Raw genomic sequence first — 14,762 nt, 5'->3', positions numbered from 1 at the left:
TGCTGCCACTCTTCAGCCCTGTATGCCGTATCATTGTCTCGTGCCATGGCTCTCGGCTTCATGTTGTGCCACGGTACCTCCAGTGGGCTCCAATCCCAGCCCAGTGCTCCCATCTTGCCACCTCACGCTCGCCGGTCACAGTCAGCCCCGCCGTGCAAATGCTTGTGGTACCTAATTAAGGCCTTCATATGCAAATGAGGTCGGCGGTCGCACTCACAGCTGGCAACACTGGCAGCTCAGACTCTAGAGGTTCATCGGAAGGGCAATGAGGCCTGGGGTGTTGTCGGGCAGTTATGGAGGTAGACTTGTAATGCTGGCAGTGAAGCAGGGGGGGTGGAGAAGGTTTGGCTGGAGTGAAAGGGTCCAGGAGTGTTGGGTGATGGTTATGTGGATTGGGGTTTAGGATAGGGGTTAGGGGTTGGGAAAATGAGAATAGAGATTGAGTAATGGAGTGTTTCTCAAATGGGAGTATATATACCTCTAGGAGTGCGGTGGTGGTAAAGGGGGTACGTGAGAGAAAATCATAAATCTTGACGAGCACAACTGTTATTGAATAGAAAGCAATATACATATCACACACATATATTGCCAATGTTTGGTGTCTCTGCAGTGCTGTTTGACTAGTTAAATATGATTGAAAGTGAAGAACTGCCAAAATGAACTTAAATTAGGGAAAGTTTGTTTTCTCTGCAATTATGGCATTTTGTTCTTATGATGACCTCACCAAACTTTGCAGTATTGCTGCGTTCACACTGGCAGATGCAAAAGATACAAAGCTACACAGCGTATTTGTAGCTTTGTATCTTCGTAGCTGAAGTTGAAACCAGCTCAACTTTCCTGTAGCTTTGTAGCTGTTGTAGCTTTTGCAGCAGCTACAAACGTTGGATGTATCTTTGTATCTTCATGTTGCTGGCTTCCATTGAAAATTGCATTTTTCTCCCTAAAGTGCTCTGGGGTTGGGTCTGGAAGTTTAACGGAACATTCACTGCGGTCTGCCGTACTGTTTAGGGTAGGCCCTCTTTGTCTGAGTACTTCCACCAGAGAATTCTGAGCAACTTCATCAGACTGTATCTGATCACTCTCTGGCGGGTTTCTGTCTCACAGAGACCTTCAAATGAGCCACGTGCATTAAAGTGCAATTCAGGCCCTATCGCTTCAGAGGTCAAGGCATGTGGGACTCTGACAGATATCATGGATGAGGCTATAACTCCTACTTGCTGCACTTAAATTCCAGAGATGTAATGTATTTGCACTTTGAGAGTTACCCCAAGGCTCGCTAGCTGCATGAGTCATTGACACACCAGTGGCTCCGATTGCACAGTCAATTACACATCTACCTTTCGCTGGGCAGGAGAAGAAGACAGCGAGTGAGTTCATCCATGCATTCAACCTACAGCAGCCATGCCTCCTCTGGAGGTGAAACCCGTACACAGACGGGAGAGACAAGAGGAGATCTTTTTCTTCTTCTTCTTCTCGCCTCTCCACGTGCATAATAAAGGTTAATAACAGTGCTTTCCTGTGTCATATTTGACATGACCAGTCATCGCAGTAATTACAATCATTACACTCCAAAGGATGTCTAGTTATCCCTCTTAAACACAGGCCGCACAAAGGAAATCAATTATTCAATCAGAGCTCTCCCATTCATCCCTTGCTGAGTTCACTTCATTTTGGGCCTGGGTGAATCTGCCGCAAATAAGCCCTGCGACCGGAGAAGAAAAGGCGAACAGGCCCCTAATTTGTATCCTTTCAGACGGTCAATCACTTTTTCAAAGGAATGCAAGCTTATTCTGACAATCAGGCCGACGTGAATGGGAATGGGTTTCATCTGGTACTTTACATAAGTTATCTGGTGATAAAGAAGTGGTGGTGGTGTTGGGGGGTGGGCGATATCTGTCTACGAGAGCAGAGAGCAGACTGCCCCCCGCCCTGCGCCACTGTCCTCCCCTCGTTCCCCTCACACCCCCTCTCTCATCCCCCTTTCACCTCATCTCTCACCCATCCTACACGCCTCATCTTGCCTGTGCCCACTAGGATTGGCAGCATGTAATTTAAGAGCATGGGCACAAAGACCAAATGCCAAGCCCATAATGGAAGCTGGATGGGTTCTGATTTAAATGGGCCGCTCTGCTCAGGTCCCAGGGCCTGTAATTAAGATCACAAAGGAGGAGAGACAGTCACACAATGCAGCCTGGTTGAAGATGGGGGAGACAAAATATCAGTTCCCCACACCAAAATCAGAGAAGATTTTATTTATTTTAGTGGACTTCAGTTGAGCAGAAGAAAGTTAAGAAAGAATCATTTACCTATAAATGACTGAGTCACATTTCTATCAGGTTTGTTCTATCTGATTAATTTATTTTCTGGTGATTGTGTGTGCACTCATTAGAATTAAGAAGTGGATGTTTGGCTGAAATTCAGGTAGTCATGATGATTAACTTTCAAGGATTTCCACCGCAGAGCACATGTCCCCTTAATTGCGCGTGGAGTACGACACATTGCAAAGAGCAACTTCACTTCAGAGAGAATTACTATTACCAGCAAGTAGTGACTCCATCAGCATTCCTGCAAGGGTATTTGATCAATCTGAATGATGAAAGGACCAAGAGAGGCCTTCATATCCGGATGGAGGGCTGGAAGACTTGTTGTCCTCCACATGCATACTCCCTCTATCACTCTCTCCTGGTCCGTTCTTTCTTTCCTTCTTTCTTTCTTTCTTTCTTTCTTTCTATCTTTCTTTCTTTCGCTCCATTTTTTTTTTCAATCCCGAGGACACACTCTAGCTCCTAGAGCTCAGGGTGGTTGTGTGTTCAGACCTTTTTCCGTTTAATTAGATTTGTTAAAACAATTTTTGGAGTGCTTTATTCGGTAAAAGCTCTCAGGGGTTAATATCCGCAGAACACTTCTGTTCGGCTTCTTTTCACCAATGGAGCATAAATTATTTAAATTATTCAGAATTGTGCGACCTTTTATCTCACCCCCTTTGAAGGCAGCAAATTAAAAATGCAAATGGACCAACTAATTAATATGCAAATGTATTCATTCCCAGTTAACAATTAGCAATTAAACCTGCAGTGTCTGGAAAGAGCAGTGACAAAATTAGCAACTTATTTTGCGTTTGAAAAATAGTCGGTCCGAATAAAGAAAGAAAATGTGATTGACGAAAATACTTTTACTGACAACCACCTGCCTCGATATAAACAAAATTAATAGGATGTCATGTAGGAGATATAGGAATCTGAGGAGAGTCATGTCACAAACAAGGGAAATGTGTGTAATTTTGTCATGGTTTGGCTCCAAGAGTTGTATATTTCATAACTCAATCAAACGTTAATTGAAACACAAGAGTCTGCGAGGAATTGCTTCCGTTCTCTGAGAGCCATGCAACAGTCAAAATAGAACGCAAGGTACAGATGAAGAGGCCCGACAGACAGGCATACAAAGCAACGAGACAGATGAGCAGACAAGGCAGACACATAACATAACATTACATAACCTAAATTAACAGCTCGCCCCCATTGTGATATTAATTGCTGAAGAAGACCAGTAGGCAACCCCTACAGCTCGAGAGGTGTCGAAATGAAGACTCAAATCCCTCATTCCACCGTGTCTGTATAGTCAAGAAGGCTCACACGCATTCTGCCACCACACACTATCTCCGCCTCAACACCTTATGAAGCTTAATGTTAAAACTCGGCATCAATCATACATGCCAAACCCTGCCCGTCTTCCCCCTCGCTTGTGAATTGAACCACATCCCGATCCTTTCATCTGATAGCGGGGGGTAGGCACCGGGGGGTGGGTGGAAGGAGATGTGAACTACACTGCCTTTGTAAAGGTTATCTGTGATACACAGACCTGGGGGCCCTCAGGCTTGGCACCTGGCTCACGCAGAGTTCAGGCGCGTCGCTGCTATTCACCAGCGAGTAGGTAGAGGGTGATGTATGTATGTACGTACATACGCACAGAGATCACTGTCAGCCATAGCGCTTATATGACAATGGAGGTCAGTCAGTCGATCAGCATGGAAGAGAAAGTGAACTACAAGGGAAAATCTATTTATTTCTTCTTAATCACTATAATCCCAATTTCAAAATCACACCCATGTGAACTTTGTGAAGTGAGGGGCATCATGCATCATCAAATCCGGCCAATCACAATTGGCATCCTCACTTGTCTGTCCTCACTTTTTATCCTCAAGTCCTTTTATCCTCAAGTCCTCAAGGCTAATCACTTGTGGCATCCTCAATTTTCTGTCTCTTTTCTGTACCTCAATATGTACTCTGCTCAGCCAATCAAATCATCGCTATGGTATGGGGTGCTCAACTAATCAAATCATCACTATGGGGTACACACAAACAGACAAAGCTGGGCATAGGAGGAGCTAGTGCCCCTCAAAAATAGGTAAAATAGCCACTCTACAAGCTCACATTGCATTGCGATGCAGGGCATTGTGGGCTTGTAGATCTTGTTCAACTTGATCTCTTGTCAGTGCACAGGTCCTGCTGCCAGAGGGTCTGATACACAGCCATCATCATCCCCCCACAACACACCGGGGTGATTCCCACACCTCTAAACGTGATTCTTGTGTTTCATTAACTTGCATTTAAAGTGCGTGCCGTCCCCAGACGCAGCAATGTTATATTGCCAAAGAAGGTTCATATTTTATTTATCGCAGCTTAATATTGTTTTTGAATATTTGTGGTGCCTTTAGGCCTGGCTTGCAGTGGCGTTATACTCTTTCATTTCTCTCCGGAATTGAATTTCTATCGCTGGTCGTGACGTTTGATTAAAATAAATTTCTTGCGTAAAATGCAAACTAACATACAGTTATTGTTCAACGCCGCAGCAGTTTGCTACAATATTGTTTAGATTAGGCCTAGCCTCACATTTTCTTTATTTAATTCAGAGCTTAATTGAATTGTTACTCGTTTAACTTGCATAATGGGAGCTGAATTGCAACCCATTTGCGAACAACTCACCTCACTGACCGATTGTGTCGATGACAACATGCAGTTCTAATTCCTTCGCTGGTTTCTTGTACACGCACACGTGCACACGCACGCGCGCGCGCACACACACACACGCACGCACGCACGCACGCACGCACGCACGCATGCACATGCACGCACACACACACACACACACACACACACACACACACACACACACACACACACACACACACACACACACACACACACACACACACACATGCTAGTAATATAGCCTACTAGCTAGCTACCACATAATTACTGTACTCCACACAAGACACTCCATATGCATCTCTTTATCCGCTCACTCGTGGAATAAATAGACCCTAAAACAGAGAGAAATGCAGCAAAGACGAGACTCTTTCAAGCAAATGGGCTGGGGGGGTGGGGTAGATAATTAATTCTGAGATTAATGTACTGTAGCCGTGGTGTGTTATTAAAACGCTATTTTTAAATTACAGCTCAGAAAGCACCCCCTTGGGATTAAGAGAGTTAGCCACTGATCTCCGCTTAAGTTATGGATGCAGAGTGAAGGAGGGGGGCTTCTATGCTACATGCCCAGGTCTCCATCTTATGGCTCCTGCTGTGGGCCAACACTGAGATTTCTTTGTGGGCTAACACTAAGAATCTTTTTGGTGTTTGTTCGCCTGCCTCAATGAATCACTAAAAAAGGGCCCTTTGTTTTATCCCAGCCCCTTTATCGCTGGCGTTGGAAGCAACACTTTTCATTAAGTATTTACTGCATTTGATAAGCAATGCCCACTGCTGGCTTATATAGTGGTGTTTTGATTAACATATCTTGCTGTGCCTGTTGTAAAAACAATTGTTCATGAAACGGATGTGTGGAAGCACGAAGCAGTTCTAAGGCAGTCGATAGGACTGCTGGTAAATGCGCTGGAGTTAGAAAAGATAAAACGCTTATAAGGCATCAAGTTGCTGCCCACCACCATGGAGATGGATTTGATTCCTCCAGCTTGGCCGGGCGCTCCAACAAACACAGTTGGCTGTGTTCACGGTTGGAAAGCTGATTGGGGAGGGCACTAGTGACTCTGAGAGGTTGGTCGGGGTGCCTGCTAGGGAGCATGAACTGGTAAGGATGAGCATGTTCCTCTTCTCAGCATGTGTTTTACGCCATCCCGAGAAAACTCTTTAGTATCGGGTGAAAAGAAGTGGCTGGTGACTCCTCTCTCGGAGGAGACAGTGACAAGACTACATGGGGGATTTGGGAATTGGCATATAACGTAAGAAAGAAAGAAAAGAAAAAAACCTTCACTCTTTGAAAGCTCAGAACAGGCCCGAATAATTAGCGTGACTGTAAAGAGCAATGGATGCTTTACAGCAACTCTTTGTTTACTGTCTGCAACTGACAGAATACAGTGTGGTCGGTTTGGCAGGACAAACAATCAAACTGCATCAACACCTCTCTGATAGATGTGATGTTTAGTAAGACACTAACAAGTATTGATTTTGATCTCAGTGGTGAAACAAGACTGTGAAAGAGAGGCCAGTAATACAACAAAGAACGTGTGTCTGTGAGTGCGTATGTACACGTGCATGCTGATGCCTATACTGCATGTATAATGTAATGTATGCTAATGTTCTAAACATCATGTATCACATACGTTATCTGTACATTATGTACAGTCTTTGTTTTATTCACCTGTTTCTATCTCTTTTCCTTCTGCTCTCACTCCACCCACAAAATAGTGAGAATATTAGAAAAGTATGAGAACAAAAAATCACCCACTTCTTTACACCAGTAAACCTGTGAATGACAAATGAAGCTGATCTGATCTGTATCAGAAATGTATGTGTTCAATGAAATGTGAGCATCCTACAAAGTGTGTAATTTACCAGTTTTGTACTGATTCCCCGTACACAGCGAGTCGCATATGTATGCGTACATGTGCATGCGTGCGTGCGTGCGTGTCTGTATATGTGTGTATGTGTGTGTGTGTGTGTGTGTGTGTGTGTGTGCGTTATTCCACTTTAACATTGGCAGTGAGTGTGCACCTGTGGCTGCTGGCAGACCATCATTCCAGTGTATCCAGGCTCCAAAGGGACCTTGAAGCCTGCCGCTGTGGGAGAGAGAGGAGTCTGTCCTGCTAACCGTAATTAGCACAGGCCTGTTGATTCCCTGGTAATGAGAGGGAGTTCATTAGCGGCACACTAATTGCGGCATATTCCAAAATCACCACACCGACGATGCCCCTGCCCTCCATCCCCCCCCCCCCCCCCCCCACCCTGTCACCCCACCCCACCCCTAACACTCCAAAAAAGTTGACAATATTCATCACATCAGAGATGAAAACACAAAATCCCAAAACAGCTAGGCTAACTTTTAAAGAGTTTGGTGTGGAAGCAGATGGGGTACGGACGGTGTTTTGGTGACTGATCTCACCACGGGACAGAAGTGAGAGAGAGACAGAGAGGAGCATAAACATACAGCAAAGCAGTGGTTCTTAGACTATTTGGGGCTTCAGAATGAAGTACCATCTGAGTACCAAGTTCTACCAGACAGTATTTTGCTTAGAAAACTGTGAGAGAAAAATATAACTAGCATATCGTTGCTGCCGGGTGGTTGTACTGTATGTCCAAAACCTTTCCTGTTTTTATTATTCTTTAAAAAATCACACCTGTGTGAACTGAGCCGTGCAACTATACATTTATTGCGAACGAAGTGAGCACTAACTATAGAAGCTGGCCAAAACTGTCTGTCTGTGTGTCTGTGTGTCACGCTGTAACACCACCCGCCCTCCACCAGAGGGCAACTGAAATTGGAATGATACAGGTCTGTGTGTGTGTGTGTGTAAACGTATGTTTTCTCATGCCAATAAAGCCCTTTGAATTGAATTGTGTGTGTGTGTGTGTGTGTGTGTCAGACTGCCACAACATCTTCGTTCGCTTCCCGCATTTACGCGTCTTACTTGTTGTTATAGTTACTGTACTCTACTGTATTGTATGTAGTGTACTGTGCGGGGGTCCCCGGAACATCCAGACCCCCAGGAACACGCCCAGGGTGACGGGCCAGTTCCAGCGAGCTGCCGCGCGTCATAAACGGTCGAAAGATGACAGAGTTACAATGGGGGGGTCCGTGTGGGGGTCCCCGGAACATACAGAGCCCCAGGAACGGCCCAGGGCTCGTACTGTAGTGTACTCTGTGACATTTTACTCTGTGCTGTACTGTACTGGCCACTTTAGCTGTTGCAGCTTTCCGTGCTCGGACGGGGTCAGTGACGTGACACCCCTAAAAAAGTGTTTTTTAAAAAACTTTAAATAACAGGAATAAAAAATATTTACTTTTGTTCTACTCACTCTCATCTTTATGGAAACATATTTTGTTTTTAGATATTTTATTGGAATCAGAATTTATTCAGCATTTTGTTGTACTCGTGCCTAAAATCATCATATGGTGTGACATGACAATAATTGTTTATAAAATGAAAATGGAGTACACCTTTCTTAAGTTACTCACTTTATCAAAGTCCTTTATCATAACTAACCTGTAATCCACTATAGTTTTGTGAACATTTATTAAATCTGTATATTATTTTCGTAATCAACACTCAATGTGAGGCCCATGTTGTCGGTCTTTAAACATATTTTGTATTTATTGTGACAAAACTTTCTCTAAAATTACACAAATATTTGTGACTCTTCCTGATACTATTTGCTATGTAATCCATGAACATTAATGGTTTCATCATTAATAAAAGGTATGATTTTTTCACTATTTGGAACGTCACACCAAATGATTTAGTGTCACACCGTATGATCATATCTTCATTTTTCAAAGCAAACTGTGTTTTAACCTACCTATTAGTGAGTACTGAACTTTACAGATTGATTAAACAATTACTCAGGAAAAACAGCAACAGGAAAATTGCTTTAACATTGAATAACATGCAATGACTGAATAAAACAAAATTGAACACATTTTATTGTGGATAGTTGCAGATTTTAGGTGAAGCTGTTTAAAACAAATGTTTAAATGGACAAAAGAAACATGGGTCTTTGTTATTTATTGTTATATCTGTAGGAAAATACAGTTTGCATCATATGGTGTGACAAAAAAGTCATATGGCGTGACAGGCAGACAGTCACACCATTATGATATAGTGTCACACCATATTATGTTTTCTGCACTTAACATAACCTTGAGGCTACTAGCTACACATTAGCATGCTAACAACATGCTAGCTATAACAAAGCAACATAGATTTACATGTAATTATGACCAAAAAATCTAATAACTTTAGCTTTTTTAATGAAAAAGGTGTCACACCCACAGACACTCGGATGAGTCGCATTGGTCAGCGTTCCAACAAGATCGTATTTCAAGGAAATGTTAAAATGATAATTCACCACAGACACCTGTCATGCTATTGTAATGCAAGTGCTGAGCAGCCTTACTGAAGAAGGACCTCTCTATCCCAATGGGTGTCCAAACAATTGCCTGTTGAAATTTCCCAAAATGGTGTCACACAATATGATTTTGGTTTGGGGGACAAAATCTTTTTGATCAGAAATGACTGAAAAGATTATGCTTGGACGTTGAAAAGATTAGGCTCACAAATAGACATCTATATTATATTTATGGAATTTTTAAAAGAATTTTAGCATTTTTTCCCCCTTAGTTTTATTCAAGTTCCTACTTTGAGAAACAGGGCCAGGACAGTCGCACCATATGAGTTTTGCTATGTTTGGTTGAAAATTCTGAAGAAATGAGGAATGAAATGTTTTAATCTTGAGTCTGTTCACATGAAGCATAATGTCCTGCACAATATTCAGAAGGTTTTTGACAAATATATTTTTTATTTATACGCGTTTGACACTGAGGACAGCAAAGGACAGCATGTCACGTCACCCACCCTACGGACACAGAGACAGAGACGAACATACGGACACACATAGCTCCGTAATGCATCGGAGGCACCGCAAACACAAAAGCCTGATATATAAACTCACTTGTTGTGCATGTTGTGCACTTGACTTGTTGTTTATACTAGGCTACTTTTGTGTGACACTTGTTGACGTATATGATGAAGTAGGGCATTAATTTATGAAAAAAGAAGAAGAAGAAGAAGAAGAAGAAGACTAAAGATTTATTTTAAACAGTGGCCATAACACTTAATTCCAGTTTGGATGTCAATGTGTTCACAAAATAAAATACAATAATAATGACACACAAAAAAAATATTCCTTTCTATTCAATAACAGCACAACTTGCCTGATTTTCAGACAAGCAGTGAAGCTGAGTGAGTGGAGTGGGCGGGGTCTATGGTCTGTCCAAGCCAGGCAGGTACCTGAGCTCTGGGCTGGTTCATGTAGGCCTACCCATAGATATATATAAACTCTAGATAGCTCACCCGCGCTGTTGGCCAATGGAGAGCGACGTCGTTACGTGGCGGCCATCTTACCTCGGGACACATAACATTGTGTCTATGGGGCATGTACTCTTAAATGACCATAACTTGCTCAATTTTCAACCGATTTTCAAACGGTTTGGTTTGTTATAAACGTCAGAGACGTCCGCATACGTATATGATTTTATACGACGTTCATATAAAAAACATAAATTAAGCAGATAAGCGTCCTGAATCATAGCCACGTTGACAACGTTTGTAATAAACCAACCCGTTTGTAAATCCGTCAAGATTTGAGCGAGTTATGACTGTTTCTGTTTGAGCTGCCATTGAACACACTGTACTGTAGCCCCGAAGTAAGATGGCTGCCGGGTGAACGACGTCAGAAACTCCGCCTTGAGCCATCTAGTGTTTATATATATCTATGGGCCTACCCTCTGTGTAGTTACAGTATACATTACACACCTATATCCAGTCAATCAAGGAACGCTAATTAAGGTAAGTAGTAGTAAAGTACAGGCACGTGCGCATGTAGGGCGCAGGGCTTAATTTACCTAATAATTAGGTCCTCAGAGTCAAAGTCAAAAGTGTCATTTTTGGCCATTTGGGCTAGTGTTCTGTACTGTAGCCTAGGTGGGTTAAAAAAAAGGAAAAGAAAAATCTACCACATACTAAGACGGAAATCTGTAGTAGCGCAAACTTCTCGAATTAAACACCAACTTACATTTAAGAAGAATGAAGGCCTACTACTCCAACTTCCGCCTTCCAAAATGCGTCATCTATCAATAAGCAGCTGCGTTCCTCGAGCCCCAGTTTGTTCTGGTTAATTACATTATTACGTCAGGTAGGCAGTAGGCAGTGTTTTACATTTAATTATGGAACCAAAACAACACTTACTTACTGTAGGTAGGTAGGCAACATTGTGTCCGTTTAAAATAGAAGGACGCTGGACGCTGTAATTTGTAATTATCCTCTGCAGCTACTTGCAACTTGCAAGCATGCAAGCTAATTATTAGCATGATGAAACGATGACTTATCTCCGTCATAAGAAGTTAGAAATAACGGAGGGGGTGTGTGTGTGTGTGTGTGTGAGTGAGTGAGTGAGTGTGTGTGTGTGTGCGCGTGTGCGCGCGTGTGTTTGCATGCGTGGTGTTGTTTTGTTTTCCTCATGAAGTGATAAAACAGTGAGTAGTTCAGTTGTATAATATGTATAACAGTTACTTTACACAGGACATTAAAACAGAATATTTTGAAACCCCATTCAGGTCAGGTGGTCAGAGAAGGACACATCTTATTCCTTGTATTATGAAAGGTAAAACATGAACATCTCAGCTGTGTACAGTTCAATACATAGCACAGTAAACAACATATTTGAACAATATAGACTAGCCTACATTAATTCAATCATACAGATCAACTGGAACTTTGCAGCCTAAAAGATACATAAATTGTTGTTTTGGTGTTGTTGTTATTATTTACCATGCTTAACATATCATGTGATGAGACGAGCCCTACAGTACTGTATATGCCAAGTACAGTCAATGGATAGGCCTACCGGAGAACTTGAAATCGAAAAGTCTTCATCAATGTCTTCATCGTTATGCTAACTTGCTGTCTTCATCAGTGTAGTATGTCAAACCCACAGCTGTTACAGTTCATTTCCAAAGTGGTCAAATTATTTTGTGCAATTAAATGGTCAGCTAGAATCGCTAGATAATGATAAAAAGAGTATAGTATGTGAATACCAATGATACTACCAAATCCAATGCTATTTCAGGATATTGTTTACTAATGAAATACAATGTCAATGGAGGGTATTGCAACTCTAGATTCATCCCATTATAAAAAATATATAGTGTTCCAAATTGTGTCTAACTTTACAGTAGGCTTACATGCACACGCACACATGCACACGCACGCACGCACGCACGCACGCACACACACACACACGCACACACATAATCGGCACTCACATCCAATTGTGTTGTGTGATGTATTTGTGTTTTGGGGTACTGTGTTAATTGCTCCTCAAAGATGAATGACATGTTGTGAAATGAAAGAGTTTTATTTAAACGAGCCCTGAGCAGAATCAACGTCTGTCTGTCTCAGGGGTCAATTACAGGTGCTCAGCAAATATTTTTAGAGAGGTTGACGATTTATGCTAAATATGTACTTAAATATGCAAGACTTTAAACTCAACTTAAAAAAAATACCTGTTGTTGCAATACAGGTTGTGTTGTGGCTGTCTAAACGCATACAGCTGTGTTGGAAACTCAGAATACAGAGTTAGTTACTAGCTACAATTAAGAACTGCTCAATAAAGACACTATTGTATTTGTTCATAATAAACTAATAAAATAGTCTCTAAAAAGCAAGTTAAGACAGGTGGCAGGTGTTCCTATCTTTTACAGTACGTGATTGTTTCACCAATGCACCTGTTGTCAAAGTTATAATCATGAGTGCAAATGCCTTTGGATTAAAAGAGTGTGACTTATAATCATTGGAATGCCTTCTGATTGATTTGGTGTCTCGGGCAGGTTGGATGGGCCTGTATGACGACATGAGATGGACTGTCAGGAGAGCTGTTAAAGACTGATGCAAGCCTGCACCTGAGATACAGTGGCAGAGACCAGAGTAGTCCAGGCCGACAGGGAGTCAAGTGAGTGGGACACCGTCCGTCACAATACTGGGAGCCAGAGCCAAACTGGAGTGCACACCAAGTCCAGAGAACCAGGTCAGCTCACTTTCAGATAATATAACTGTCTCTGAGAGGCCAAGTTAACGGACCTCCCATGTTTTCAACCGAATGCTGTGAATAAGACCTAGACATTACGGAGAGATTAACAAAGTTATTGAGTCCCTCATGGGTAACTTGAGTGGATCAGCATCTCTAGGTGTCTTTACAATGGTTGTTTCACTATCTCTTCAAGTGTGTACCATGTTACACTATGAAGAATTAGGCAAATCACTCCAATCACAGTTGCTAATTGGTCCAAAGATTATTTCACTGTTGCAGTCCACAATTGATATCCTCTAGAATTGTACTTTAATTTGGGAAAATGGCGGAATTGATGGAATGAAGATGGATGGATGGATAGATGGATTTCTACATGGCCCAGGAGAGCCTTGGCAATATCCGTCATCGGTGTGTATTTCTACATAACAAGTGTCTGACCAACGAGGCAATCTCTCCTCAAGAGAGCGATCGTTCTTGCCTCTTCCCTCTGGTTAAGAGTGCCAGGGCTTTATCTGTGAGGCCATGATGAATTCTCAGCAGACAGACACTCGGTAGGGGCCCTGAGTGAGCGTGCATTTAAATGAACCTGCTCTCTCACTCTCACTGCCTTCATATGCTGCACGAGGACTTCGAAACTCTCACTCTCTCTCTCCCATCAAGCACTACATCAAACACAGTAACAACATCCACCCCCTTCTCTCTCTATCCCTCTCTCATTCTCTCTCCAAGTCATTTTCCTCTTTGACACCTCTCCTCTCTTGGTCCTCATCACTAAAGGCTATTCTAATTTCCTTTTTAGGGTTGACTCATTCGTGCACTTCCCCTCTCGCCTTTCTTAAAACCACTTACGTCACTTGCATGTTCGTTACAGCCGCTCAATCAAACCACAAGTAGTGTGGCATGGCATCATTCAACAACCCCTGTCACCCAGCCACAACCCCCCTCCCATCCCCCCCAAGACCCCCACACCTCCACTCTTGGTTTTGAAACAAAATGTGAGGCAGAACCCTGGCGATCACATCATCAAAGCTGTAAGACAGCCCTCGGGCTGCTGGTGGTGGTGGGGTTGAAGTGCTGCAAGACCCAGTCCTCCAGGACCATTACTGTTAGTCTAATTACTGTGGAGACACCTTGCCTTTACACCTGCTCTACTCTAGAGTTTCCCCAGATGCTAGCATCCTTCAATAATGGTAACAAAGAAAGAAATAAAGAAAGAAAGAACATATTTCAGGCCTGCTGAAGGCTTTGTCAGTAAATGCACTACTGCAATGTTTTGGATTTTGGTTTTGAAACTGGTTCTAGTTCTAGATGTGTCACATCTCTTTTGCACTTTCTCATTCCTGTCTCTATAATGTCCCGCCTATGTAAAGCGAAACTACCATACAAATAGATCACAGTTGATAGTTTCAGTCGTACAGAAGTAAGTCCAGACTTAAGGAAGCTGTTGCATGAGGATTTTCAAATTAAATAGTTTTTAGACACTGACTTTCACTAATGCTGCTTTCACTATCAAAACAACACAGAAAAGTTTGACTTTGTACAGCAATCCTTTAAACATTTATTTTGTACGTTTTATTCTTTATTTAGTGTGTAGAGTGTGGGGGTCAGGGAGTAACCTTCAGCAAAGGTCTGCCAGGTCCGGGAATTGAACCAGGCATCAGAGCC

The sequence above is a fragment of the Electrona antarctica genome (assembly GCF_951216825.1).
Source record: "Electrona antarctica genome assembly, chromosome: 17".
Classification (NCBI taxonomy): Eukaryota; Metazoa; Chordata; class Actinopteri; order Myctophiformes; family Myctophidae; genus Electrona; species Electrona antarctica.
Note: the sequence above shows the minus strand (reverse complement) of the source record.